The following is a 25218-nucleotide window of genomic DNA, read 5'->3' as shown; positions in this document are numbered from 1 at the left end:
GCGTTTGGCACTAGAATGGCAATACGAAAACCCACGAAGCAGGTAAATGTGAGTACGCTTTGGAATCTTCGGGTTAACGTGTGTCAATAAGTTGCAAGCAAGTTCTGCCGAGGCACGCACTTTACGTGCGTAATCCCCAAACCACACTTACAACAATAGGAGTTGCTAGTCTGCCCACACTGTAAATCCGAATGTGTCCACAAAGAATGTGTATACATAAGGGCTTATCATCATTGAAAGGCATCATTCGGTCCAAGTTGTTGTTGCTTCTTTAACGAACATGCCACCTGTCCAAATACTCCCGATAGTGTAATTCAATCGCTGAATGAGCGACACCAGTTACCAGTTACTTGAAAACGCAACATATAATAGTCCATCGTGAACACCGTCGTTTACGAAGAGTGTCTCAAAATGTTTGCAAAGAAGTAGCAAACTAAATTATTGTATTAACGAAATTTTTAAATAACGGTTGTGTATTAACATAGACTTAGAGGAGCTCATTTAATTTATACGCAAATTTGCACAGCTGTGTAGTAAACACCATATTAATGAATTCAACATTGAGGCTCATCCAATAGAATAATAGCTATGAAGAAAATGCATGTTTAGAGGTGTCCCTCTGGAGGGACTGTGATCGGTCTAATCCCCGGTGAACGTTTGTCTCGGCTACGCTGGTGGATCACACTTTGTCGAATTTTGCTGAATGGCGGGTACACACATCGGGAATCCTCGGTCTCGCGTGCATTTCAATCATTCTCTGTAAGCAGTTCAGATCAGATCACCCGAAAGCGAGAGAGTTTTACGTCGAGTTGCCGAATAATATAATTTTCATCAAAAATTGACCATATTTTTGGAAAGTAACGAATATTTGAATGTATTCATGCATAATGAAGAAAGGGAAACTACTTTTACTGTAACACGGCAATTCTTTCCGATGGTTACTCGATTTCTCTAGGATAGTTCACGTCGACATATTTACAACAAAGCTGGAAATATGATACATCAGGGTAAAAAGTGTACCAGTCAACTAATCGAGGCAAAATTAATACAACGGTTTCAAAATAGTACCGACGCCATGTTTTGAATTTGTACATGTGTGTAGCAACGTCGCTTCCACCTGGTTTATTTCCACTGCTATTTAATTTGACCTGCAAATGAATTTTCTATTTTCTGTTTTATTTTTATCTCGGACCTATTTTATGAATGTCTATGGGCCAGCGCGAGTACTAGTATACTAACGTAGGGAAAATTTTAAACTTCGATCTGACCTTTTGCGTCACTTCCTGTTCTCGCGAAGTCGTGCGTTACCGCGTGACCTAGTGGACATGTTCTTATCTCCCACAGTTGTTTATAAGATTCAAACGTCATTGCTAAAGTAAACCTGAGACACACGTTATATCAAAATAAATACCCGCCTTGCTTGTCTGTTTATTAGTGGTTTGAGTCTGACACGACGAATTTAAGACCCACTTGTCAAAAAAAACCCTGATTCTAGATGTATTTGAGATGTATTTTGACAAAACAATGTAACCAATTTCCACCATGAATACAGTATATTTTACAAAAAATTAGTGAGTTTCTATAGAAATAAATTGACATTTAGAAGTAGTTATTTGGAAGATATTATAGCATGGCCATTTTGTGCACGTTTTAACGTCTGTTATTGGTTAGCTCAAGAGCAAAATCAATAGAATAAACAGCCAATGTCGAAAGAGTATCCATGGTGGTAAAAATGGATTAAAGCGGTCGTCACCTGTGCACGCGCGGAAAATGAGTCCCAAGCTTCGATAATAACACACGCTAAAACGCAAAGGCTCATAGGTGGACGCTTGTTTGTAACCAATGACACAATATGACTATCTGGCGCATGCTCAGGTGACGAGTCCCCCGCTTTAAGCACTAGCAAATCAAATTCTGCATGATATGACTCTAGTTGATTTAGTACATGATTGGACCCAGCAGCCCTCAAAACCTAATATTATATTTAATAACGTAAGTTTTCAAGTTTCCTTTTAAATGCGTGTTGGCTGTTCCCTCTCTGAACTCCCTCCCTATTTGGATGAACTGTAATACACGACACACTTTCATTCCAACGTTAGCACCAACCATCAAATGTAACGATGAAACTGGTCATTGCAATAACAAAAAAAGTGGTCGCGACACCAGCATCTATGCTCATTAACAGCTTGAACCAGATCCCTGATGACAAAATTTGTTACAGAATTCATTCTCAGCGAAAGAAATGGCACTCGTTTACAGTGAAGAATAATGCAAACATGTCTTTGACTTTGTTTTGTTTACAACAAGTTACGTGACTCGCTCGACTCATAAAGAAAATAAGTGACGTGCGAATTTTTAACTTTTGTACAAGAAATTTGTCTGTCAGAAGGAACAGTAAACAACTGAATTTTTAGAATTAGGGTTAGGAATCTTCTTTCCCAAAAAGAGAAAGGCCTCACAAATTGGAAGTTGACCTAAATGATTTTGAGGTTAATATTATAGATGATGATATTTATGACACACCTGGTTTCAAGATTCTATGTTTTGATTTAACAACAAAGAAGAAGTCCATGTCAGTGTAGACTGTTGGTGAAGCACAATCTGTGAATCTGAAGAAGTCTCCCGATGAACCTGACGCGAAAACGGTTGAGCCACTGTGTGTGGATTTTGAAACATTGCAGTCAAACACACCAGTTCCCAGTACTAGCACAGCTGTTACGAAGGACGATCATCGAACACCTGTATCGAATGAACTAGAACACTGCCATGTAGACCTGGTCAATATACAAGTTGTACTAAAGTTGAAGAAGCATTGTATGATGTTGATGTTGAAGATGATGAGAGATAGTCTAAGTAATTTTAATGATACCAACCAAAATGTAGATACCTATTTAAACCATGTATGAATTGGAAATTCCATATCCTGGAGGGTATACGTATGATTGTGGTACATAGAAGCGAAATTTTGGAAGACATGTTGAAATGATTTTCTGACCCTAGTATCCTGGCAGAAGACATTGATATAAGATTGGTATTGCCAGACAGTTCAGTCATGGTGCAGACAGTTGGCAGTGGGGCCATTTGGGGAGTGTTTCACCGTCTTTTGGACTCAGTTTTATGAACGTTGCTGAACGTGCTGATGCTATGCGTGAATTTATTTTGGAAATTGCTTACAAAGAGATTATACAAGAACCGAGGTTTGTTGCAGACTGTTGGAGAAAAATACTTCCACCAGTTTCCAGTCATTTGTGGCAATAAGATCAGCAAGTTCTATGAGATCACAAAGCCCACTGCAGTGAGAAATGAAAATCAGTTACAGTTTCCAGACCAAATGAATACAGAAGAAAGAAAAAGTGGGGAACCATTTACAGAGGTATATACGTGAAATTGATAGATAATTGTTGAAGAGCTTTCTGCTTTAATCACTTGATATGATCTGATGTCTGAGGATCCTCTAAACACATAATTTGTCAAGCTGTCTGGTATAAGCCGTCGTCCAGTAGCACTCCTGCTCAAATTTACCAGAGCTATCTTTACCATAAGACAACTATCCTGATTTTAGAGCTGAATTTAATACCACTTGAATGCTGGTGTTAGAGTGATGGACATTATTTAGAAAGAGAAAATGTTCAGTTGTATTGCACGGAAAGTTTATTCTCACTTGCTATTTTTGTGACGAAGTTGTATGTTTTTCTTTGCCTGTTTTTGTTTCACCCATATATCCAATCGTTCATATTTTGCTCATATTCATATTTTGTGGTTTAAGGTAGAGATGCAGTTTACCTGACAGGTATTTTAATAAGTTAATTAGGAAACCAAGATGACCTCCCTTGTCCACAAAACTATATATTTTCGGAAAGCTTATTGTATGAATTTTAAAGTGTTGTTAGTATTTTATTTTTATGGACACTGTAGTTTGAAATATGCACAAAAATGTGCTTTTTTGGTCAAAAGTGATTTAAAAAGAATTAGCTTCTAAACCATGCTTCTGTTTCCTGTCAAAATTGGTTTATGAGTACATCTGTTTACTATGAAGAAAGTGCCGTCTTGAAAACTGTCTACCAGTTGTCAATTTTGCAGGGCAGCAGCTCAAATTTAACTACTTCAAGTTTATGCATAAATTAACACCCAGGCTAGTTGTATATACGATTGTTGTAACACTGTTCAGCCAAAAACAATGCCCCGACGGCGTTTTGAAGATAAACACATTGTCAATCATTTGTGAAAGTTTCAAAACAAAAGGTCAAAGCGTCTAGGAGCTATTTTTTTTAAATTTCTGGGATGTGCACTAAAAAGAAGCTGAGATAATTGCTAATTTGCATAACAATTCACTCAGTAAGAAGTTTGCTAATGCTCATAATTAAAATGGCTGTAACAGTTGCAAATTTAAATGTATTATTGTTTTGTTTAAAGTTAAATATAGTGCATAATATGGAGGTCCCGTCATTTCTTTTTTTCACCATGTTTCTTTTTTATTATTTATGTACAGCCTTGCTAAATCTTGCTAAGCATTCAAAAGAGATAATGTTTGCACCTGTTATCTATATTTCAAAATCGTTTTTTGGGTATGTTCCACTATTCACAATTCTACACAATTTTAACAGTCCATAGCCAAGACTGTTTGGATAATAAAAAGCATACTATGAAAATAATACTATCAACACTAGAGCAGTTATAACAGTTACATTTCAAAATACTGTTACTTTGTGTTACATAAATCGTTTGTACTATTTTTCTATCAGTGACCATTAGCATTAAAGGGAAGGGGCATACCTTGCTGTTTTATTTATTATAAATCTTTTTTTATCTGTTAATAATATGTTGTTCGTTTCTCCTCTTGTAACAGTTGTGGTATTGAATTTCAGTGACTGTTACATCTATTCAGGTATTGGATCAGACGTTCAGTTTTAGCTGCGTTGACCACATGTAGGACTTTAGTGTTTACTTGTCACTGTATGAACGATATGTTCGTCTACGTAGCTGATGTCTTGAAGGCAGTGCTACGCCTTCGGTGTCCAAGTCTAAATGATGCTTATGACAGTCTCTTTAGTTGTACAAATCCTAGTTTGAATGCGAATAGATGCATCCAACGGTATCCATGAAGTTGACCTGATCACTTAACCGTTGTTCAATAAACAGCCGTACAACATCAGTTGTTTAAACCAAGGTTAAAATAACGGGCTATCAGCTGTTCCCTGTCCATATCAAAAATGCCAGTCAATAGTAGCCGGGTAAGTCGCGGCCATGAGATAGTAAGTCGTGACCATGAGATAGCAAGTCGTGGCCACAAAATACAAAGTCGTGGACACAAGATAGAAAGTTGTGGCGACGAGTAATAAATTATCTTTTACTTTCATGTATATTCCGTTCTTTTCTTTGTTACTATAGCGTATTATCATGTTTAACTGAAGGTCACGCTAAAGAAACTGTGATTCTTTTCATATAGACTGCTTTTCGCATGCGCCAAACCAAACGTTTTTGAAACGTTGCCATTTTAATTTCGCTTTTAGGGGACATATCAATAATATTATTTGTTATTTACATTATTTGTTGCACATTTTCATGATGACTAGTTCACCCATAGACCTCTTTTCTAAGGTATATGGTTCTCCATAGATGTAATGTTTGCACTTTTTGATAAACGAGTTGGTAACTCGCAACTCGAATAATAAAAATTTGAACCAAAATATCCCAATCAGTTATATACAATTGTAAAGATATAATTTTAAACAAAAGCCTGGTCGTCATTGATAGTTCATTGCGCCTGCTCAAGTTGGCTTACAAGAATTAATCATACGTTGGTAATTCGGTATAACATATTTAAAAACACGTCTACGAATTCTCAAGTACAGAATGTAAAAACATTGGTCAAAACTACAAGAAAAAAACAAACAAAACGATACATATTTATATTATTAATCAACTGATACTATCTGAAATACACTTGGCCGACACTTAATAATAATTACCAACTAATCGTGATGATTTCCACTTTTAACAGTAATGTAAAAAGCCAAAACTAGTTGAGCTTGTTTACGGAGCTGTCACTTTTCCGCAATTTTTTTAAATTGTGTTATTCAGGGCACAGGTTGTTTAGAAAGAAATTAAAAATCACGTAGTCAAGCAATACCCCTGTCGTAGTATCTTCATAATGAAATACTGCTATTCGCAATTCTTTTTCGAATATTTATTAAATACAATATGATTGTTTGAAACATGGAATATTTAAAACGTCTACTTTGCTAGAATGCAGCAGATATTAACAGCGTTATAATTTGAAATATATATTTAATTAATCAATCACATGTCTTAATTAAAATTTTACTTCCGGCAATGTTTTGAACATCAACAGTATGTGTAAAGGAGCACTTTTATATATTCTATGAAATGAAATCTGTGAGAAAATTTAAATAAATGCAAAATGTTGGCATTAACAAGCATGAACTTTTTGAATGAGGTATGTTTACAAGATACATACTTTGTTATTTTATATCAATGATTGTCTTCGTCATGTATTTAGTGTATTCTAATATCAGATTGTTAGTATATTAACTCTAGTCTGTATCATTATTTATTCAATTAGTTAATAATGACCGTCGAAAACAAACAAAACAAAAAAGCACTATAATTACAACTGTTAAGGTTGAAAACCTTCTTTTTAAAATGATAAGATTGACTTCTCATATACTGACGATTTCCATATCAGTTATTTTATTTAATGATGATTTACCTTTGATTATACTTTTTTTTGTCGTGCCGCTATACGTTTATACCACCCACTACCTGTGTATGCTATATCGAGGCAAAACCTTGATTTATTTTTACTTATATGTTGTATACGTGTTACGCTGGCTCTATGGGAACTTACTACTTGTTTATCAAATATTTCACACTGTTCCCTAGTCTCCTGCAAGCGATGACGAAAACGTGCCAAGTCATTTTCAAATTGTGACCCATACTGCCGGATTCGTCTCCAAAGTGTTTCATTAAAATATGTGTACAGCAGAACATCAGCTCGAGACCACTGATAAATGTTGTATCGAAATTCATCTGTAATATCATCACGATTAGTCCGTTCATTTTTTGATAAATACAATATATCATCAAAATCCCACCGAAAAATATGTTTCAATAGCACAAGAGACTCATCGAAATATTCCGTTATTAGTACAAGGTCAAATTCTTTGTCTAACTGTCGTATTTTGTTGTTGACAAGAGTTTCATTCGCTGTTTTCTTTAGAGGTAGTCCTAAGTCTCTGATCTGGTTATTGCGCGATAATGCCTTGCCGCCATTTTCGAAAATTTCAGGGTTTTCATTGAAGGAGGAAATATTGCACATTACTGTTTCTTTAATATTAAAAAAGTTCATATGTGACTCTATTTGCTTAGCTGGTTCTCGTAAAATAGTAATGTATTTAGCATTGAATTTCATAAATGAATGAATTTGACGTCTTTTATAAATCACATGACCAGAAAGAATATTGTATTTATGTGACCTTTTACCCGACGTATTCCCAAGTGGCGGTAAGAATGTTGACGGACGGAGAGACGATTTTCTAATGTAACCATTTACGGGGTTGTTTTTCGAGAATACAAATGATAGACTTCGCTCGTAACCATAGCGACAAATTATACAGTGCAAAGAAGTACTCCCCGTTTTGTGCGTTTTGATATAAACAACATTTGCGACTGGAGATGCGTCAAACGATCGACGGGCGGCAAACAGTGAAAGTTTCGCTCTGTGGGACTGTGGCGCATAAACGTTTTTCTCCATCTCCAGAATGTACCATGTTACTGTAGTTATGGTGCACAATGTTAACACCTGAAATACAAAAAAATTACAAATTAATTTGCAAAAGAAATACGGCAAAGCAATGTTGGGTATTTGGTTATCTCGTAGTTAATCACATGACATTTTAACAAACCCAATGAATTTGTTTAATGTTGTCATTATTTAGTTGTAAACTTTTATGTATTTTTTAAATAGTTTCTATTAGACTTCAGTTTATAGCAATCTACGGTGTGTTATTTCCACTTTGCACAACCGGATACATCTTCTTGGTAAAATGAAGAATTTGATATATTTTATCCGCCTAGTACATCTAGAGTCAAATGTTCAGACGTATAGTAAAACATGTAATTATTTGAACCATAATTTATCATACCAAACGTCTGTGAATCGGATATGGTAGTATCAAAACAAACACACATAGAACACATCCCAAATATAACAATGCAGAGTATATAAAACAATCTTACACAAATGGTAATGGAATTCTTAGATTGCGCAATCTAATTGACCGATTCCTGCCGAGTACGAGGTTACAACAATATAAACTTAGTTATAGCAATATGAACTTACTATGAAAAGTGCTGCCTTCTTTGTAACATTATGCCCGTACATCGTACACCAAATTTATTGCACAAATAACCACGCTTTCTGAAAGATAACCACAATTCAATAACATGTGTTAAAAGTCGTTTTACACATTGTGAATCGAATATTTATTATGTGATATAGTCATAATATGTATATATAGGGATTTATATATTTATTTCTTTACTTCAAATTTCTCCACGCCATTAATGTGTGTTTCTACTGTTACTGTAATGAATAGTTCTTATAACAAAGTAAATCCCGGCCGTTGTCCTACTGTTACCCCTTAATCCATCGGACCATAGCAGAGAAGCCACTGCGGACGATTTATTCATCAATAAATAGTACTGTGTGTAAGTATACTATGTTGGTATTAGCGAAACAAAATGTATGCAGATTTTATTATATAACCTAAAGAATGAAAATGTACAACCAATCAGTTCAAATTACAAATATATGAAGAAAAACCTATTTGCATGAAAAAACACATAAAACACAGTTCAAATTGAATACAAACTAATTTTTATTCCACATGAAAAAAAACATATCCACGTTGAATAGAGCAGCGTAAACACACAAATTAGCATAACTAAGGATGACCTTTCTGACCTTTTACTGACTCACAACGCGATTTGAAATACAGGGTCGTGTACAGTTTGGATCATTTAAACAACGGATTTTCCACGTTTTCATTCCGGTTTTTGTACAATTTGGACTGTAATTTGCCCATTGAAAGTACTGTTGTGAAATAAACCGGTTTTGTGACTCATCATACTACTTGTAACTGTGGATATTTGACGTTCAGCGGTACGCGGCGGGACGCGGTGTATCATGTACGGCGACCGGCACAGCGACCTCAGTTCTAACATCTGACCTGGATAACTATGGTATAACCAATGTTTTGTGACAGTATGACTGACAAGTTTTGTCGTTGTTCTGGGGTAAGTTTGATGGTGTAAGATCGGATTTTCGCATCGTTTTTGTGACACGTACATGATATGCCTTGTCTCACCCCCGGCCGAAAGACTTTGCACGCCATCGCTCTAGATCTAATACAGTGGTTGGTGTACACTCGGCACAAATCTGTAGCTTTCGAAATTACCTTCATCATCTCCTGTAATTTATTTACCCATAGTGAAGAATTGCAATACCATATATCGTCGTCGAATCCTGCGTTGTCCCGTGTTTTTTTGAAACAGATGGCAATTACCCGGGTGCACTGCAATTTTGTCAGCTGCCGCTACCGAACACCGGTTGTTATTGGTGGCATACATTTTTGTCTGTGACTCATAGTTTTTTGCATTTTTATGTCATTAAATCCCTCAATTATATCTTGTACTTAAAGATCATGTTTTCTTTGTTGGAAGTTCGCAATCCATCTCAAAGTAACAACCCTGAGAACATAGCGTTCTGGCGTTCGTGTAGGCACCTCACGGTGTTAAGGGACGGTGGTTTAGGTTTGTGTGGCGAACGACAATCACCCAACGACCGACGCTCACAACTTGGATCCCACCATTAACAAAAAGCAATATTATAGTTATATAACTTTTCAGATGTTTTTAATTCAGTATTTTTTTCAATATTCTTCTAAAATTCAACCACTATATTTCCCTAAAAATCAAATAATACCGGTTTTATGTATTTCCGTATTAAACCTGTAGTCAATTCATGTTCCAGGGCCACTTGGTTTAGCCGTGCATTATCAGCCAATATAACATGGATTGCATATGCAAATTTTGTGTTTGGACCAATCAAATCAATGGATTAACACCATCAATATACTGGCATAATATAATTAAATATATACATTATCTGACCAAGCCTTTACATTTACATATGTTTAAATAATACTAGTGCTGTGTGGTATCTGTCCGTATCGACAGTTACGATTTTGTGTACAAACGGCCAAATAATTTAAGAATGTAGTAGAAGTTAGTGCTATTGCAATTGCATAGCACATTTCTGAAGTAACATATTCTTTGAATCCCATCAAGTTATATGTTTTAGAAAGCTTATTTTTCAAATAATATTCAAATAATATGAAATAAATATTCCAACAAACAAATGAAACCGTGTAATCAGTGACCACTGTGCAAATAGAGAGGTGATATTTTCGAAGTAACCGAAATAAGTCCACACTGCAGAAATTATGTTCACAGGACTTAGAAATACTATAATAGGTTTGAATTCAATTTTGCAGTTCAGTAGGTCTACTGTTGCGTAACCTAGATTTTTACCTCATAACACTTTTTAAAAACATTGTCAACGTTGCTTTGAAACATGATATCCCGTGTCAGAGTTGAGAAAAGAGAAAGTTGTGTCATATTTTCTAAAGTGAAAGTGGTAGACAAACTATCTTTGTCAAAGTTCATCACCAGCTTTCAAAAAATACCTATGCCAAAAATCACCGTCGTGGACCAGCTGGGAGTCGAGATCAACTCTTTACACTAACCCTAAGTATCGATGCTTTTTATGCACGAAAAATCACAAAAAATATAAAACACACAGTATCTCTGATTTACTCAAAATGTATTTCACCCTTAAACCATCTCTATAATTGTTTTTCTCTAGTTGAATGCATGCTTTATATATTCTTATAAGAGAATGTGGAAACAAAATGATATTTTTAAAGGAAAAAAACCTCTTACTACTACATCCTTCATTTCACATTCAGATATATTGATGATGTATAATATATTACAATAATAGATCCAGCTGAACATGAATACCCATAATTTGATTAATTGTTGATAGCGTACATCTGGCATATTTTCACTATATAGAATTTATTAGAAAATATCAGCATATTTTAACACGTCCACGATTAACACACGTGTGTAGTGATTACGTATTACGTATTCATTACATCTCCAGGGATTTTACGGCATTTGCATTTGAAAAGTTGGACGTTAGTGAAAGTTCGTGCAGCGTTTTTGTTGAGAGAACTCGCTAATTGCAGTAACAGGTAGAATACATCCCCCCAACCTCAGTCGGCCTTTTATCTCGAAGTCATTTTTATGCCCCGTTGAGCCCTTGTATTCAGGGTTTATCCTATATCTAAAGCAGGAATGCATGACATAATACAAATAAGGGGCTTTATAGACATGCCGTATGTACGCCCTCGCAATCTATTGCAGTATCGCTATTATTAACCTTTACACCCATTCAAAATATCTCTAATGGCATACTATTGTGGAACATTGAAGCGTTATTACGGACATTTCACTTTTAATGTTCAAGCCAAAAAGATCAAGGGCGAGCCGCGCAATTTGGGCATGTTGAAACGTTAACGTTGCATGGTAGTCAAGTAAAACATAAAATAGTTGATTTGTCCTCGTGATGGGAAATGCTAGGAGGGTAGAGAAGTATCTCCGTTTGCCTGAGAAGGTTTATAAACAAAATTCCATTCCCTGGAGTTGAACACATTGTTGACGAATTTGGTAAAAAAATATATTTACAATTGTTCTAGTAGCTTTTGCGGTAAGTGGGTTTCGCGGGGAGTAGGGATTTATCGCAGTAACTGGTCCTTTCATCGTTGTTGAGAATTAAAGTTTAATATTATTAACACATTTCATATTCACAGTAGGAAAGGCTATTGTTGTGGTCTTCATAGTTGTGTGGGAATACATGGCAATAATATCAAATAATCAACCAAGTTACCTGAAAGATAGAAGGAAGTTATTAAAAATACTTATAAGTCGTTTCTCCATATAATGGATCAAATTATAAAATATTTGATATGCTCATAATTACCAAACGCTTCAGCGTGGTATTGAGAGTTTGTTTTCAGGGGTAGGTGATACCAAGGTGGAAAATGATTGCACATATGGAGGTAATTTCTGGAATTGCAATAGAGAGGGTTCAGGCCGAAATACAATATATAGTGTTTCGTGTTTCTGTGGTATTCTGTTGCTTTAAATAATGCAAGATATTGTGTCTTGTGCGCACTCCATGGTTATTCGCTTTTTGCTGAAAACACCCATATTTCTTAATGGCAGAGTCGAACCAGTGTCACTCCCACTGGGAAATCTGCATTGTCGCTTGATTGAGAGCTAATTAAACACATTTTCCAGACCGTAAGACCGTAACCGTAGTATATAACAGCCAATTTAACAGCATATCACGTGATTTTACTCAGAATGTCTCATGGAAAGAGGCTATTCCATTTTACGCAGGAATAATTGGAAGTAGAATATGTGAGGGATTGTATCAACACAGATGAGTATACTGAAAAGTAATATATATCCTTCTTTTGCATCGCTAAGCACTTCTCTTTCAGTATACTGGTTTGAAAATGTAGAATTTGCATGATTTGCGATGTTTTTTTTACTGAAACGCCCCTTATAGTTGAATCCCGGGCTTGAAGGAGAATGTAACGGCGCACCACGTGATTCGTTTGAATACAATAGTGAAGGATTGGCATGATAGGGCGCTGTCTGATCTCGGTGGAACGTTTCGCAGTCAGTCATACCACGGTTCTTTTTTAGTAAGTAGTTTTGTTAAATAATAAGTATAATTTTCTCATTAATGAAAAAAATATACCAAACAATCAAATAGTAACTTTGTGCCCACACTCCGAGTAGAATGAGCTATGTCTGATGTGTTCTATCCTAAATTTATAGGAGATACATTTGGCCATTTGGAGATGCATTTGCAAATTAGTTTTACTCAAAATAAGCGACTGCCTAAAAGTACCATTACTACTGTTCGAATTTCATTTCACTCGGCAAGTAGATTCATGTACACCAAGGGTAAAATATCGTACTTCTAAATATTGTTTATTTCTGCTTTGTTTCGAAAAACGATACTCCTGAACGGACTGCTGTGTTTGCTCTCAGACCTCATTTGCATATGGGGTGTGGAAATACCGATTTTGATTTCAGGGACGAATCAAAATAAACTGCAGTACATATGTAATAATGTGGCATACTTCATTTTCATTGAAAACATTTTTCCGCTAAAATAAATTCCAATGAAAATGACATTCCCCTCATACTCTATTGCCTACACCAGTGACTTCAAAGTCTATGTTTCAATCTCAGGAATTTCACTTGCTATCAATTGCATGGGAGTGCCAGTCTTTTATTTTCTATTGTAATGTAATGCTTGAACTATGCATGTGAAGCCAGCTAAGAGGCATATTCAATCCTATAGATTTCTCATTGTTTGGTAACTATTTGTTGAAAATGCAACAAAAATCAATATAAAAATATTACCCAAACAGCATTCTACAGGTTACTTGTATTATATACGGTTTGTCTAATCTCGCTTGTTGACTTCGGCGACTTACTGAGTACATGCGACATCGTTAGTACGGGACCCATGACTCTTCTATGTAAATGCTACACAAAATGATAACGATAACCCGATGATATAACAACGTGAACGTAATTTCAATGGCATTAACTACTATAATAGTTGTATGTTTCAGTAATTTCATTGACAAGAGTGTTTCAGCCTCATCGCTTGATGGCGTTTCAAAAGTTGTGCTGCTTTTATCATGAGCATAATATCATATCTAATCCCTTTCCAGGAACAAATTTCAAATCTAGTCATCCAGTACAAACAGTCTATATCTTATTGAAAACAACCAACTCATCAATCGACAATTCTAGTAGTATCTTAGAGTAAATCCGACGCCGAAATTCGCTGTACATATAATCGTTTGGAAAAGAGATTGATATATTTACCGTATCCATGTGTTCTATTTTGTTGTCATATATTATATGTAATCATGTACAGTGTTACGGCAGTTAACAATTATTTTTGTTCGACATATATCAAGGATGTATACAGTCAAGTTGTGTAGCGTCAACATCCTCTGCCCACAATAAATACCAGCTCATATATGGTAGTTCAAATTAGTGATCCCGCATCTAAGGGAACACAACTGGAATTGGTACATATATGTCATGCAGTGATCGGTTTAATTCAAAATATTTGATAAGCACCTCAATTAGATCAATGATTAGATTCGGAGAGTAAACATTAACTGGTTTTAGTACTTCTCTGTGTACCATGATCGCCTACAAAAACGGTGGGGAGGGGGTTAAGTTATCTTCATAATGTCACATGTTGTTCTCACTTTTCAATGGCGTGTAAAGCCATTTCACAAAAAGGCCATGTGTATTCAAGTATCCGAACGTGATACGTGTCAGTGAGAATAACTCTGCGTCAACATTCTAGCAAACACACACAGTATCAAGAGGCCAGATACCAGATTCACACATACAACTGACATCATATTAAGGAATGTACGCGTGAATATGCTTGTAAGCTACTAGTAGTAATAAAGACGTAGTCCTACCTTCGACTTCTGCAGTATGTTGCATGTCATGCGCTCGATGTGGCGGGCTTTATTCAATTATGCGATTTTTGTTGTCTCGCACAAGTTGCATATTCATTAAGTATTGAATAAAATCAAACTAACTATTTGTACAACACAACACTGACCCATTGTTTTTTTTCAGTTGACCTAGCAATGTGAAACCCTATACTAGGTCAATTATTTTGTTTTGCTCGCCATTATTACCAAACGCTTCAGCGTGGTATTAAGAGTTTGTTTTCAGGGGTGGGTGATACCAAGGTGGGAAATGGATGCACATATGGGGTTAATTCCTTGAATTGCAATATAGAGGGTTCAGGCTGAAATACAATAAATAGTGTTTTCATGTTTCGTCTGATATTTCTGTGGTATTCTGCTGCTGTAAGTAATGCACGATTTGTTCCGAAATTCAGTATGCTGTGTGCATTTCAGGGTGGTTCGTTTTTTGCTGAAAACACCCCTATTTTTTAATGGCAGAGTCGAATAGTTTCACTCCCACTGGGAAATCTGCATTGTTGCTTGAATGAGAGCTAATTAAACACATTTTCCAGACCGGCGACAGAGTATGCAACAGCCAATTTTAACAGCCTGTCACATGATTTGACTCTGAATGTCAACATGAAAAGAGGCTAGTCCATTTTACGCAGGAGTAATTGGGAGTAGAATATGTGAGGGATAGTATCAACAGAGATGTGTATAGTGAAAAGTAATATCTATCCTTCTTTTGCATCTCTGAGCATTTCTGTTTTTGTATATTGGTTTGAAAATCTTGAACTTGCATGATTTGCAATGTTTTTTTTGTACTGAAACTCCCCTATTGATCGAATCCCGGGTTTGAACGAGAACGGCACACCACGTGATTCGTTTGAATACAATGCTGAAAGCAAACATGCCGTGCTACCAGAGGGAGGCCAGGAACTATGATCAACTGTACGCACTCCCTATGAGCGGGGGGGGGAGTGGTATCGTCTCGTATCTAGTGTAAGAAATAGACAAGGGATGAAGGCTCCAGCCAGCTCACATTTTTTAAACTCGAAAAAATAGACGAAAAGAATGAAAAATAAAATCTAAAAAAATACCAGGTTGAAGAATATTAGCTGCTCTTTCGAATTTCGCCAAAGCCTTACCTACATTTTACCCATATCTGCAGAATAAATCAAGAAAACTACACAAATTTACTCCATTTAGGAATTCCTAACGGTTAGTCCGAACGCACGACACAGTTGGAGGCGTAGCCTGTTCAGCATTTGTCAACAACCAATCACCAACCAATCACAACCAAGCTGTAACCACATACCGCCTATGTGCTCTAACCAAATCCTGGTGTAAGCGCCATATGAACTATGAACAATGCATGTGAAGCCAGCTGTGGGGTATATTCAATCCTATAGATTTCTCATTGTTTGGTAACTATTTGCTGCAAATGCAAAAAAATCAATATAAAAAATATTACCCCCACAGTATTCTACAGGTTACTTGTATTATGTATATTTTCTCAATAGTTAAACACAAAGGTCATGGTACACCGCACATGGACTATGTCCATGTTTATTACACGGTAGTTCCATTGCCGCACTGCATACGGCATGGCCGCTCACACGTGAATGTGAGATACTAGTGATGTACTAGTATTTGATTAAGGGTAACTTGATATTAAATACATTAAATGGAAATGATATACATGCAAAATGTAGACTGCGCTATTTTATTTGTTTTTCTTGATCAATTTGACACATTTATTCAGATAGCTAAAATTATTATACGCAGCACAAGGAATATTGCACATCGTCACCAACGACAATACACGATTGTGCTTTTTTTCGGAAAACGCACATACGCACGACGACACACACATCGAATCATCAAAAGTGGGGCAAACCAAAAAAGAGTCAAAATACGTTATCACTTTTTACGTAATTTCATTTGGCTGCCGCAATTTTAGTAATAGCTTATCATAGCAATGTTTATATTGTTCATCTCCGGCAATATTTCTCATATATAATTATTTGTTACGCAATGTTCGCTGACAAGAGTGTTGCTGTCTAACGCTCATGGATGCAATCGGAAGATGTTTAAAATTATGAGGTAAAATAAAAAAAATACGAGCGGGTGCGTCGAATACAATACCATAGTGTACGACGCGAGAGGAAAGGTCAACACCGTAACTCGAGCTACGATAACAAATTGTATTGTAGTGCTCAGCGCCATAGGTTATAGAGATAGGCATAGAATAAGGTACATTTAGAGGACACTGTGAACCTTGAACGTAGACAACAGGCGGTCGCACCAACCTGCTACGCGCCAGTCGATATTCTCGCTGTAATGACTGTCTACACAGTTATGTAAACACGCTCGGTGCCCGTGATTCTCTCATTTCTGGTGATTTTGAATACTATATAGTGATTGGGTTTATTCATTTGCATGACTGCAACTATATATAGGCGCTACTTTTGAATGTGCGGGTAGATTTCACACACGATTCAATACGGTGACATCTCAATGAACTTATAGTTTGAATTGGACGTATGGTAACAAGGTCATAAGAGCCAACGGGTTCACAACTGATGACACACACATCACCACCCGCGTACCTCGTAGGTTGTGTACCCTTTGAGGAAGTATAGCATAAGTACTAACATTAATCAATTACAAAAGTTACTTGTACTCAATGATGTGAATCTAACTATATTGGCACAGAAAGACATTATACCGCCAGTCGACCAGGTGAAGTTTAACCATATATATAAATCATTGTTATGCCTTGTGTGTTATATGTAGTTCATTCACTCAGTAGTTAACAAAACATGTCAGGATACACAATGGCGGGAACAAGTTGTTACATGCTCGATTTGCTTTGAGAGTAGTGGGAGAACTCAATGGAAGCAATGGGACAATAACGAATGTTAATACGTGCATATGCCTGTGTATGTTTGCACAATATTTAAATTAACCCACGGCGTTAGAAATATGCGTCTACGTATATATGCGATAATTGTGTTATAGTTACGTCATAATAACTAATAAGTATTTGCTGAAATGAAACGTGCATATAATTAGCAACAACTAATAATCAATACTATTACAACCTAACGACTGAAAACGATGTTAGCGGGTCATACAAAGTAGATTTCATTATGTATATTGAATGCTGTGAACCTGACACTATCTGTACAGAAACCTTTGTTGGTCCAATCTACCAGGTGAAGTTTAATCGTATATATGTATAGTTCATTATTTATTATGTCCACGGTTTCACGTAGTGTAATTATATACTCAGCAGTTAAGACACCTCATACATGATACACAGTGACCAATCCAATTACACGCTAGGTCAAGTTTGGAAGCAGTGGGAGTATTATTGCAATGGAATAATAAGGAAAGTAATTACGTACTTATTAGAATATTTACATTAGCTCACGACATTAAGCTTGAGCGCCCCTACGTAAATATACGATACTTTTGTAATATTTTTTTAATGAATTCAGGACATTGTGAACTTTTGAAAACCAAAAAGGTCGACCCCTACCCTGGGAGAGTGTGCTACAGACTCGATGGGAAGGCCAGTTCCACTGGCAGATATTCACTCACTAGCGAATGCGACTTTGGGGGAACCTTGGTTACGGTCCGCTTGTGATTGTGTTCGACCAAGTCCAGTTGATGCCATATAGCGCATTAATGATAGAGAGATGGCCGCGCAGCCCTTTCATGTAGTCCCAAACATGACTACGGCTTCTGTGGCAAAAATGTGTCAGCGCTATCCCTTGCAATGTGCACATACAAACAAGTCAGGAGAGACAACAATGACATTCAATATACGGAACTGTCGCCTCGCACAAAAAAATTAGAAAAAACTATTGTTTTCCTGCTGAAACGCGAAACTGTGTTTGCACGTATCTCTGGTGAATTGTAATAAATATCAATACATTTTTTTTCAACCACGATTACTCGATATTTCCCAGAAGATAGAAGTTTATTTCAAAATCAAAGTTCATAGAGAAACAGTTCTGTTAATCGTTCCCATTTCATAATAGTTAAAATGCATCATACACTAAGCCTTTGGATCAGAATGATGTATAAATTTAAGGTTATTATGTGAATACGGCAAAGTATGCACTCAGACAATGGCGGTTGCATCGACCTGAAATAAATGATAATCGATCTGTAATATACCATGGATACTTTACTAAATCCTTGTAATAATCTCATATTTTTGACCGATGATGCCCAATAACAGAGCGTACACCATGTGCCTGTTATAGGCAATGTGCTTCTGCATAATGTACACACAATCGAAGTAAATCGAACATATTCCACTTTATTGATCAATGTTTTAACTATGATTTATTATTATTGACACACACATTCCGTATAGGTTAAGTAGGCTCACAATTAATGTCTTTTGTTGACTCAACCAAATGTACAGAAATATAATCTGATTAATGCACATATTAGTTTGTTTCTATACATATACATACATATATACTAAATAACAAGCTACACATTTAGCGGTCATTGCCCGAAGGCCGTTGTTATTATCCACACCACAAGTGTTTAAGCACTCAAGCAAAAAAAACATCTTACTAGAAAAGTCTTCATTTCAAAAGTTGAGTTCATATCATGAGTTTGTTGGCAAATACAGGATCTATTTCAGGCAAATTATGTTAGAAGACATCAATGTCATCTGCCTGATGCAAACATTATTTAAGGACAGCCAATGCTTATCAACTGGGTTCAAGCTCGGATTGCCTGCAGCAGCCGCAACAGCTCAAGAGATTTCCATATAATTTCATACAAAACATACTGGCGCTTAGTGATCTCATATTTACATGACATTTGTTTTAAATACTATTGAACAATTAGATTAATTTATAGCATACTTATATTTTGTCGAGCCGCTATACGCTTATACCATCCACTACCTGTGCATGCTATATTGCGACATAACGTTGATTCATTATTACTTAAATGTTGTATACGTGTTATGCTGGCTCTATGGGAACTTACTACTTCTTCATCAGATATTTCACACTGTTCCCTAGTCTCCTGCAAGCGGTGACGAAAATGTGCCAAGTCATTTTCAAATTGTGACCCATACTGCCGGATTCGTCTCCAAAGTGTTTCATTAAAATATGTGTACAGCAGAACATCAGCTCGAGACCACTGATAAATGTTGTATCGAAATTCATCTGTAATATCATCACGATTAGTCCGTTCATTTTTTGATAAATACAATATATCATCAAAATCCCACCGAAAAATATGTTTCAATAACACAAGAGACTCATCGAAATATTCCGTTATTAGTACAAGGTCAAATTCTTTGTCTAACTGTCGTATTTTGTTGTTGACAAGAGTTTCATTCGCTGTTTTCTTTAGAGGTAGTCCTAAGTCTCTGATCTGGTTATTGCGCGATAATGCCTTGCCGCCATTTTCGAAAATTTCAGGGTTTTCATTGAAGGAGGAAATATTGCACATTACTGTTTCTTTAATATTAAAAAAGTTCATATGTGACTCTATTTGCTTAGCTGGTTCTCGTAAAATAGTAATGTATTTAGCATTGAATTTCATAAATGAATGAATTTGACGTCTTTTATAAATCACATGACCAGAAAGAATATTGTATTTATGTGACCTTTTACCCGACGTATTCCCAAGTGGCGGTAAGAATGTTGACGGACGGAGAGACGATTTTCTAATGTAACCATTTACGGGGTTGTTTTTCGAGAATACAAATGATAGACTTCGCTCGTAACCATAGCGACAAATTATACAGTGCAAAGAAGTACTCCCCGTTTTGTGCGTTTTGATATAAACAACATTTGCGACTGGAGATGCGTCAAACGATCGACGGGCGGCAAACAGTGAAAGTTTCGCTCTGTGGGACTGTGGCGCATAAACGTTTTTCTCCATCTCCAGAATGTACCATGTTACTGTAGTTATGGTGCACAATGTTAACACCTGAAATACAAAAAAATTACAAATTAATTTGCAAAAGAAATACGGCAAAGCAATGTTGGGTATTTGGTTATCTCGTAGTTAATCACATGACATTTTAACAAACCCAATGAATTTGTTTAATGTTGTCATTATTTAGTTCTAAACTTTTATGTATTTTTTAAATAGTTTCTATTAGACTTCAGTTTATAACAATCTACGGTGTGTTATTTCCACTTTGCACAACCGGATACATCTTCTTGGTAAAATGAAGAATTTGATATATTTTATCCGCCTAGTACGTCAAATGAGTAGAGTCAAATGTTCAGACGTATAGTAAAACATGTAATTATTTGAACCATAATTTATCATACCAAACGTCTGTGAATCGGATATGGTAGTATCAAAACAAACACACATAGAACACATCCCAAATATAACAATGCAGAGTATATAAAACAATCTTACACAAATGGTAATGAAATTGTTAGATTGCGCAATCTAATTGACCGATTCCTGCCGAGTACGAGGTTACAACAATATAAACTTAGTTATAGCAATATGAACTTACTATGAAAAGTGCTGCCTTCTTTGTAACATTATGCCCATACATCGTGCACCAAATTTATTGCACAAATAACCACGCTTTCTGAAAGATAACCACAATTCAATAACATGTGTTAAAAGTCGTTTTATACATTGTGAATCAAATATTTATTGTGATGTACTCATAATATGTATATATAGGGATTTATATATTTATTTCTTTACTTCAAATTTCTCCACGCCATTAATGCGTGTTTCTACTGTTACTGTAATGAATAGTTCTTATAACAAAGTAAATCCCGGCCGTTGTTCTACTGTTACCCCTTAATCCACCGGACCATAGCAGAGAAGCCACTGCGGACGATTTATTCATCAATAAATAGTACTGTGTGTAAGTATACTATGTTGGTATTAGCGAAACAAAATGTATGCAGATTTTATTATATAACCTAAAGAATGAAAATGTACAACCAATCAGTATAAATTACAAATATATGAAGAAAAACCTATTTGCATGAAAAAAAAAACACATAAAATAACGCAATACTGAGTACCTGGTATAAAATACAATTATTGTCTTATATTTCAGCGGCCCTTTCATTATATATTTAAATATATACATTATCTGACCAAGCCTTTACATTTACATATGTTTAAATAATACTAGTGCTGTGTGGTATCTGTCCGTATCGACAGTTACGATTTTGTGTACAAACGGCCAAATACTTTAAGAATGTAGTAGAAGTTAGTGCAATTGCAATTGCATAGCACATTTCTGAAGTAACATATTCTTTGAATCCCATCAAGTTATATGTTTTAGAAAGCTAATTTTTCAAATAATATTCAAATAATATGAAATAAATATTGCAACAAACAAATGAAACCGTGTAATCAGTGACCACTGTGCAAATAGAGAGGTGATATTTTCGAAGTAACCGAAATAAGTCCACACTGCAGAAATTATGTTCGCAGGACTTAGAGATACTATAATAGGTTTGAATTCAATTTCCCAGTTCAGTAGGTCTACTGTTGCGTAACCTAGATTTTTACCTCATAACACTTTTTAAAAACATTGTCAACGTTGCTTTGAAATATGATATCCCGTGTCAGAGTTCTGAAAAGAGAAAGTTGTGTCATATTTTCTAAAGTGAAAGTGGTAGACAAACTATCTTTGTCAAAGTTCAACACCAGCTTTCAAAAAATACCTATGCCAAAAATCACCGTCGTGGACCAGATGGGAATCGAGATCAACTTTACACTAACCCTAAATATCGATGCTTTTTATGCACGAAAAATCACAAAAAATATAAAACACACAGTATCTCTGATTTACTCAAAATGAATTTTATTCTTAAACCATCTCTATAATCGTTTTTCTCTAGTTGAATGCATGCTTTATATATGCATGCTTCTTATAAGAGAATGTGGAAACAAAATGATATTTTCAAAGGAAAAAAAAAACAACCTCTTACTACTACATCCTTCATTTCACATTCAGATATATTGATGATGTATAATATATTACAATAATAGATCCAGCTGAACATGAATACCCATAATTTGATTAATTGTTGCTAGCGTACATCTGGCATATTTTCACTATATAGAATTTATTAGAAAATATCAGCATATTTTAACACGTCCACGATTAACACACGTGTGTAGTGATTACGTATTACGTATTCATTACATCTCCAGGGATTTTACGGCATTTGCATTTGAAAAGTTGGACGTTAGTGAAAGTTCGTGCAGCGTTTTGGTTGAGAGAACTCGCTAATTGCAGTAACAGGTAGAATACATCACCCCAACCTTAGTCGGCCTTTTATCTCGAAGTCATTTTTATGCCCCGTTGAGCCCTTGTATTCAGGGTTTATCCTATATCTAAAGCAGGAATGCATGACATAATACAAATAAGGGGCTTTATAGACATGCCGTATGTACGCCCTCGCAATCTATTGCAGTATCGCTATTATTAACCTTTACACCCATTCAAAATATCTCTAATGGCATACTATTGTGGAACATTGAAGCGTTATTACGGACATTTCACTTTTAATGTTCAAGCCAAAAATATCAAGGGCGAGCCGCGTAATTTGGGCATGTTGGAACGTTAACGTTGCATGGTAATCAAGTAAAACATAAAATAGTTGATTTGTCCTCGTGATGGGAAATGCTAGGAGGGTAGAGAAGTATCTCCGTTTGCCTGATTGCCACATTGTTGACGAATTTGGTAAAAAATATATTTACAATTGTTCTAGTAGCTTTTGCGGTAAGTGGGTTTCGTGGGGAGTAGGGATTTATCGCAGTAACTGGTCCTTTCATCGTTGTTGAGAATTAAAGTTTAATATTATTAACACATTTCATATTCACAGTAGGAAAGGCTATTGTTGTGGTCTTCATAGTTGTGTGGGAATACATGGCAATAATATCAAATAAATAACCAAGTTACCTGAAAGATAGAAGGAAGTTATTAAAAATACTTATAAGTCGTTTCTCCATATAATGGATCAAATTATAAAATATTTGATATGCTCATAATTACCAAACGCTTCAGCGTGGTATTGAGAGTTTGTTTTCAGGGGTAGGTGATACCAAGGTGGAAAATGATTGCACATATGGAGGTAATTTCTGGAATTGCAATAGAGAGGGTTCAGGCCGAAATACAATATATAGTGTTTCGTGTTTCTGTGGTATTCTGTTGCTTTAAATAATGCAAGATATTGTGTCTTGTGCGCACTCCATGGTTATTCGTTTTTTGCTGAAAACACCCATATTTCTTAATGGCAGAGTCGAACCAGTGTCACTCCCACTGGGAAATCTGCATTGTCGCTTGATTGAGAGCTAATTAAACACATTTTCCAGACCGTAAGACCGTAACCGTAGTATATAACAGCCAATTTAACAGCATATCACGTGATTTTACTCGGAATGTCTCATGGAAAGAGGCTATTCCATTTTACGCAGGAATAATTGGGAGTAGAATATGTGAGGGATTGTATCAACACTGATGAGTATACTGAAAAGTAATATATATCCTTCTTTTGCATCGCTAAGCACTTCTCTTTCAGTATACTGGTTTGAAAATGTAGAATTTGCGTGATTTGCGATGTTTTTTTTTACTGAAACGCCCCTTATAGTTGAATCCCGGGCTTGAAGGAGAATGTAACGGCGCACCACGTGATTCGTTTGAATACAATAGTGACGGATTGGCATGATAGGGCGCTGTCTGATCTCGGTGGAACGTTTCGCAGTCAGTCATACCACGGTTCTTTTTTAGTAAGTAGTTTTGTTAAATAATAAGTATAATTTTCTCATTAATGAAAAAAATATACCAAACAATCAAATAGTAACTTTGTGCCCACACTCCGAGTAGAATGAGCTATGTCTGATGTGTTCTATCCTAAATTTATAGGAGATACATTTGGCCATTTGGAGATGCATTTGCAAATTAGTTTTAGTCAAAATATGCGACTGCCTAAAAGTACCATTACTACTGTTCGAATTTCATTTCACTCGGCAAGTAGATTCATGTACTCCAAGGGTAAAATATCGTACTTCTAAATATTGTTTATTTCTGCTATGTTTCGAAAAACGATACTCCTGAACGGACTGCTTTGTTTGCTCTCAGACCTCATTTGCATATGGGGTGTGGAAATACCGATTTTGATTTCAGGGACGAATCAAAATAAACTGCAGTACATATGTAATAATGAGGCATACTTCATTTTTATTTCAAACATTTTTCCGCTAAAATAAATTCCAATGAAAATGACATTCCCCTCATACTCTATTGCCTACACCAGTGACTTCAAAGTCTATGTTTCAATCTCAGGAATTTCACTTGCTATTAATTGCATGGGAGTGCCAGTCTTTTATTTTCTTTTGTAATGTAATGCTTAAACTATGCATGTGAAGCCAGCTAAGAGGCATATTCAATCCTATAGATTTCTCATTGTTTGGTAACTATTTGTTGAAAATGCAACAACAATCAATATAAAAATATTACCCAGACAGCATTCTACAGGTTACTTGTATT

At 35.8% G+C, this 25218-nt stretch overlaps 1 long non-coding RNA gene across 1 annotated transcript; it reads right to left on the bottom strand.

Moving 5' to 3' along the window:
• Positions 1-11904: 11904 nt before the first annotated feature.
• On the bottom strand, positions 11905-14734 carry LOC146736286 (uncharacterized). The gene is made up of 4 exons (XR_014930932.1): positions 14685-14734; positions 14068-14267; positions 13594-13719; positions 11905-12037 (listed from the first exon to the last, which is right to left on the bottom strand). It is a non-coding gene; the product is annotated as an uncharacterized LOC146736286 (long non-coding RNA).
• Positions 14735-25218: the final 10484 nt, after the last annotated feature.

The sequence above is a fragment of the Saccoglossus kowalevskii genome, chromosome 11, assembly GCF_978046115.1.
Source record: "Saccoglossus kowalevskii chromosome 11, keSacKowa6.1, whole genome shotgun sequence".
Taxonomy (NCBI): domain Eukaryota; kingdom Metazoa; phylum Hemichordata; class Enteropneusta; family Harrimaniidae; genus Saccoglossus; species Saccoglossus kowalevskii.
Note: the sequence above shows the minus strand (reverse complement) of the source record. Positions and strands in the feature narration are given on the sequence as shown.